Source organism: Adiantum capillus-veneris, chromosome 26 (assembly GCF_014529385.1).
Source record: "Adiantum capillus-veneris isolate H3 chromosome 26, ASM1452938v2, whole genome shotgun sequence".
In the NCBI taxonomy this organism is placed as follows: Eukaryota; Viridiplantae; Streptophyta; class Polypodiopsida; order Polypodiales; family Pteridaceae; genus Adiantum; species Adiantum capillus-veneris.
In genome coordinates, this window is record NC_140956.1 from 103,406,955 (window position 1) to 103,413,926 (window position 6,972).

The window sequence follows — 6,972 nt, forward strand, 5'->3', positions numbered from 1 at the left end:
ATAGGTGATGAGGGATCCGGTTTGGGAGTTTGAAACTCTTGGACAATGGCTTTACCTTCTCGATAAACTACCCATTTCCTTGCCCCGCGCGCTTCTCGCCTCTTTTGGAATTTTGTCTTCTTTTGTTTGAGTTGGGTGGGCGTAAGATCTTTTGCAAACCAAATTTTGGTGTCCTTGAGAAGCCTCAATTGCTCAAGGAGTTTGTCTTGATCCGCCTTGGTCTTGAAAGTGAGGATTGCATGGTTGGTACAATGTTCATGTCTAAGAGAGGTGATTGTGGCTAGGTCCCATTGCACCATGTGGGTTGTTGTTTGGATGCGATTAAAGGCCTCATGGAACTTGAGGCCCCCCTCCCTTTTCTAGTCACTTCAAGGCCGCCAATGTGAACATTGAGATTGATATCCTCTTGGCGTTGTCGTTCGTGTAGCGTGGATGCCACACAATCTTCAATGGTATGGAAGATGATATCATGCACTTGCATTCTAACCTCGTTTGTGAGGTGGTCTCTACTTCCACCTGTGTTATTGAACTTGATTTCCATCTCATCCATCTCTTCCTTTTTGGAATTCTCCACTGTGGTGAGACGAGACTCAATGGCGACGAGTCTATTCTTCACCTCCTCAATCTCCTTGCAAAGTCTCTCAACTTCATTTTGAATGTGTGCTATGTTGTTCGTCTTTGGGGGTGTTGCCACAACCCTGATGAATGTAGACTTGCCTTGGGATGAGATCCGAGTGACCATGGTAGGCAGGCTTCCTATGGAGGGACTTATAGCAGAACTGCCAAAAAGTTGAGGGCAGCTTGGACAGAGTCAAGGTCGACACTCAAGGTGAGTTTGAGACTCAAGGGCAGCTCAAGCAGAGCCAAAGTCGAGCTGGTTGGATAGAGTCAGGGTTGTGGATAGTTCCGATAGAGTCGTAATCGTGGGGCTGATTAGATGTGTGTGCAAGGTGAGACTGGTTGGGAGGGCAAGGCTATGTTAACATCCCCCATAAGGCAGCCCCACACCCAAGGGGTTGAGGATGCCATGAGAAAGAGAAGGCTAGGGTTGCAGCATTGCGCATACACACACATAGAGAATCTTATTATCCATCGATCTATCTCTCTCTACACCTAGCCTCTACCTAATCTACACACCTAGATAGAGAGGGTGTAGAGAAAGAGAGGTAGATAGAGAGGACGTATCTACACGTAATCTCTCTATCTACACTCTCTCTATTTCTACTCTCTACATATCCTCCCTCTCTACCTAATATCTACACTCTCTCTATCTACTCTATCCACACCCTAATCTCTTCCTAGCTCCTAACCTTATTTGTCAACTTGCTACCTAATCTCTATCTCTATCCTTCCTCTCTACTCCGTCTATCTATATCCTAACCTCTCTTTACCCTCCATCTACACCCTATCCTCTATCTACACCTCTCTCTACCTAATCTCTATCTACTCCCTCTACCTACATCATAATCTCTGCTCTCTCCACACGAGGCTTTTATTCCTAAAAGGGTAGGTTTATAGGATGGCATAAACTATGCTTTAAGCATAGACATGCTCCTATCAGCAAAATTGGAATGTAGTAAATGTGAAAACATAGAGCCAATTGCTATTAGAAATTGGTGGTAAAATTGAGGACTTTATTGAGAGTTGCAAGAGAGTCATAGTGACAAAAATTAAAACACTTTGTACTCATTATGAGATAAAATATTTTGAAATGAGACTTGCTACTTGACTTCTCCTCAACGTGATTAGTCATCTTTGAAATCAAAATGCTTCGCTTTACAAAAAGGATATTGCATGAGTTGTAATATTCCATCTTGAACATCAACATTGAAGACACATTGCATGAGATGGAGACCCAAGCCTAAGCCTCCTACTTCAATACCGGATACTACATTTATTTGGAGGCCAAAGAAAATGTACAAGTGTTGCATGCTATCGATGCACAGTCCAACACTGTGTATTGTAGCTACTTACAATAATGTTAATAGCTGGGCCAACATCATGTCAATAATGAATTTATTGGATATCACTCAAGAATTTCCTTTTGTAGAGAATATGTCCTTGAATTTCCTTGATTTCACATGCATGATGGGATGGGGGAAGGAGATCCAATCATAGCACGGCAAGCCAATTGTAGCTTGGCTCAATAAGCTGGCATAGTTTTTGGGATTCTGATTTCTTTGCTAGATTTCTCACTAAAGACATTAAAATTTCCCAACTTAAGGGAGATCAATAGTGATCATTCACAAAATGAAGGTAATTATTTTTCAATATGTACATAAATAAGCCGAATCGGAAATTTTTAGCTAGATATTCTTCAAATAGGGACCAAAACACAAGAAAAAAGTGCAATGATACTAATAAATAAGAATTTGATTGAAATTTTATTTTATGGAAATCATTTTTGGGTGTGATTTTGTTATTTTTCATAATTTTTCTCCATTTTGATTTTATAAGTTATTAATAAAAAGTAACTACATGATCAAAATGAAAAGAATAAAAGGTAAATGCCAAATATATAGGATGAATCACCTTAGAAAATTTGGACAAATTGAGGATGCCAAATTTTAGGTGATCTCTGTCATAGCTAGTTGGAACTAATATGTTGTAGGATGGGGTCCAAAAAGTCCAAACAAATCCTATTTGAATCCAAAAGTGGGTAAAATGAAGTATTCATGATGTTGTAGGGTGGGGTCCAAAAACTCCAAACAAATCACATTTGAATCCAAAAGTGGGTAAAATGAAGTTTTGATGTTAGAAATGATCAGAGACACACATGTTAAGTCAGGCCCGATAAGCGGGTAAATGGGTGAGTCTCCAAATTCTATGCTACTTATGCATCGTGTGAGCTTAGAGAGAGAGAGAGAGAGAGAGAGAGAGAGAGAGAGAGAGAGAGAGAGAGAGAGAGAGAGAGAGAGAGAGAGAGAGAGAGACTATAAGGTACCCACCTTCTTAACCACTAAAGTTAGCACTTTTTTACTACAAATGGCTAAAGGAATTCTAAATTAGTTAAAGGATGATATTTTATGAATCTTAAGTTAAGCATTACTTCATAGAGAAATTTTTTGCTCTAGAACCGGACAAATCTTGAAACTCAGATTGAAGCTTGAATGGAACCTTCAACTTTGCAAATCTTTTGAAAATTGTAAAGGTTAAAAATCATGCAACCCTATTGGCTAGAATAAATAATTAATCACATGGGATGCACATTGAGTCACATGAGGATATTGTGGCACTCAAATCAAGCAAGGAAGTAACTACAAGTCATGGAAACCCTAGAACTTGACCAACTAGGCAGTGTAAAAGTAGTAGGTGGCATGCAAGACCTCACCATGCTGAAAATATCATGCGAGCGTGAGTTATGAAGTTGGGGGACTTGCTCTTATAGCAGGGGGCAACTTTTAGCAGGCCCCTTGCTTGGTAAAACTTATAAAAAGGCCAGAGACATCACTAAAAAATACATGGTGTTGGACATACTCCATTGCACTTGAGGCGTATCCTTCTCCCAAGAGAAGAGCATCCACAAACCACTTTGAGATCAATACCTCAAGTGGATTAACAAGGTAATGAAGTTTTTTTATGCTAAATTTTCCTTAGGTACTCGCTTAATTGGATAATTATGCTCTTGTTATGCGTGATGCATAATATACATACTTGCATGTTAGTTTCTTTGAGTTCTTATTAGTCCAAACCTCAAGGCAAGGATTGTAAAGTGTGAGCTTTGTCCTAGAGTACTAGAATATGATTCAAGAAGGGAAAAGTGGAATTATCTCACATGTATTGGTGCAAGCTACTTAAAGCTCAATTCATGAATGAATAAACCAAGTCTATTATGCATTACATCTCCCTTGTTTATGATGAGCTTGTGACGGCTTAGCAAATGCTCAAGATCGTGTTTATGAGTCCAAGTTAATTGATCGTGGAACCTAATTCACTTGAGTGATAATCTAGCCGACACACACTCACTTGTGTGCATGATGTTTCTCTTTCATCCACCCTAGGTAGTGCAATCCCAGTCGCCCAACTATATACCAGGTGTCCAAGTTATGTACAGGATAGTTAGAATACAAAGTTAGAAGGAAACATTCCATTTTTTAAAGTATGTGCACACACCATGGAAAAACATACCAAACATCAGTAATGAAATGATCCATCGCCATGTGTGTCACCAGCAGTATGGCAAGAAGGGTGCCAATTTTTTCTTGTATTGAATTTATTATGCACAACAACATACCAAGCCATGGTGCAATACAAAAAAATATTTTAAATAAAACTTATGCGTCCAAATTTAGTATTTGTCCATATGCAGACATTAAATACAACTCAACAAAGTGCAGGAGTCAATCAACAAGCCCAAGTACATGCTATCAACAAGATCAAGCTTGGTAATCACAGACCTATAGAGCTTGTTCTAGTAAGCTCCATGATAGCACAGTAAGCGATAACACACTCACTCCTTTCTTTCACATACACACACCAAATGTAACCAAGGCTAAGTGAGGGGCAAAAGCGCACTCACCTCTTTATATAGCAGTACTGCAAGGTTAAGGCATCATGATTTGCTACAGGCGTTAAAGCCCCCACGATCAGTATAATCAGCGAGTGAGCCTTTAAAAACAGGAAGCTAAGGCGACCGCCTTAGCTTGTATAGTGGAGGTTGAGAGAGTGATGGGGTAGGAATTTGCATAAGTGAGTCGAGACGCCAGAGTGACGGTAATGCAGCAGAGCGAGAGAGGGTGGCAAGAGCATGAAAGGTCCTCGTAAGGACGAGATGAAATATAAGGGGCATTAAAATGCCACGTTCAACAACCAAGTTTTAGGTTTTTACCATGCTCCATTTTAAGGGTAAACTCCCATGGGGTCAAAGGGCATGAAAAATATACAAGAGGCAACCAGGTACAAAGTCCCAAGCTAGATCAAAGTAAGCTATCTACCCTGGGGGGTAGGTGTTTTAACCCTTTAAGATTCTTTATTTATAAAAATGGTCAGCTTAATCATATACAGATGCACGTCATGACTATCCAAACAAGAAGATTAAAATTCATCAAAGCTTTCCCAAAACATTTTGTCAGGGGGGAGAATATGAAAATCTTCTCACGATGCAATGTTCCAACTCTATATGGCTCAAATTAAATATGAATAAGTACTAGAAGCTATAGCATGCTCTTGGTGCAGGGGAACCCCAAGCTTATCAGAGATAGGATTGTTTTTTTTTGGGGGGGGAGGACAAAAAAAGGGGGGAGAAAAGAGGCCATGGTTTAACTAATCAAAGCCGATAGCAATACCTCTATGTGTGTGTGTGTGTGTGTGTGTGTGTGTGTGTGTGTGTGTGTGTGTGTGTGTGTGTGTGTGTGTGTGTGTGTGTGTGTCCTCCCTATCCCAAAAGCCATACATAATGGGTCGGCATAGGCCCATTGTGTATGGGCCTACTTCCTAATTAAAGAAATGAGATTAGTGCAATCCATGCCACTTATTTAGTGAAATAGCCTTAGTGATAGTATCAATTAGGTCATTTCTTTTGAAGCCATTGAGGTAGAATTTGTGAATGAGATGCATGAGGTCTTCCCAAGCCACGAAGCAATTAGAAGAAGAATATAGGAGCATGTAAAGAAGACTAATACATGTGTTTAGAGCCTGCTTTATGTGGTCAATTACTCCTCTTTTTGATGAATTCTGTGGAAGAGATTTTAAGATGGTCCCTTTTCCAGATGAAGCGATAGTCAAAGTTACCATTACAGGGATTGTGTAGCAAAATTGAGAAGCTAAGGAATTGTATAGAGGTGAAAAAAAAAGCCCGAAGAGGTATCAAAACCATTACCTTAAGTTGGCTCGATCTTAAGGCAGTCAGTGTAAATCACACTAATCTCGTCAAGGAAGGTTCTATTATTGAGGCTCAGGATATCGTCCATGTATCTATAGGTATGCTTAAACAGAAAGAGAGTTTATGATTGGTATTTTTATTCTTCATGGTCTCAAAAAACCATTTATATTCGAAAAAGGATAGGTATAAATTGCACATAAGGGTGAGTAGGAAAAGCCCATAGAAATACCAAGGCATTGGTTACAACACTAGCCACCAAAGTGGGTTGAACAATTATCCAAAAGCCATGTAATGACATCGTTAAGCTTATTCTCATCGTTGAAGTGGGAGGTATGAGACGATTGTAGATTTTTGGATCCATCTTGGTTTATTCACGAGAGAGATGTAGAAAAAACCTCTTAGCCGAGCATGGTTAAATGCAAATTTAGCCATTTCTTTCAGAACATCTTCAACCCTGTATTACCATTAAGGGGAATATTCCCGTAACATTGAGGGATGTCAGCAGAAAGATGTGATTGGGGAGGCTAAGAGTGACCTTAATGAAGTTGTTAACAAGCCAAAAGGGGTTATAATGTATTTTGAGAAAGTCTAAACAAATTTTTTGTTTCATTGCACAAATTGATCCAAACTCAGAAAGTATAAGGTCAAGGCATAGAGTGTCTTTAGCAATGTTGGTAAATAACCCATACAAAGCATCAAATATCCAACGGAACTTGTGTTTGTGATGTTCATAGGTGGGAAATAATACAGGTAGTACTACAGTCTCAAGAGACTATCCAAGATCATTATAGTGATTTGGAATAATATCAGTGACCTCAATACGAGGTAAGTTAAGCAAAGTAAACTCTCCTCTAGATAGGCGTAAGTGAGAAGCTTTTGAAGCAAGGTTTTTGCAAATAAGAGTTGGGCAATTGGCGGCTTTAAAAAGACCAACAACAAACCAATTTTGTGCGAGTTTTTGAAATTTTAAACTGAGGTCAGGTGTGATCCAAGTGCTATCAATAGATAGCCATTTGTGTGGTGAAAGAGTTACTTTTTGAAAAAAACAATGTTGAACCAATTTGGTTAAGTTCAGTAGGACTCCCTTCTCCAATCGAAGAGTATTGACTAGGTCAGGTAGTTAACCAGCTAAGTAAATCTGATAGGTCCAG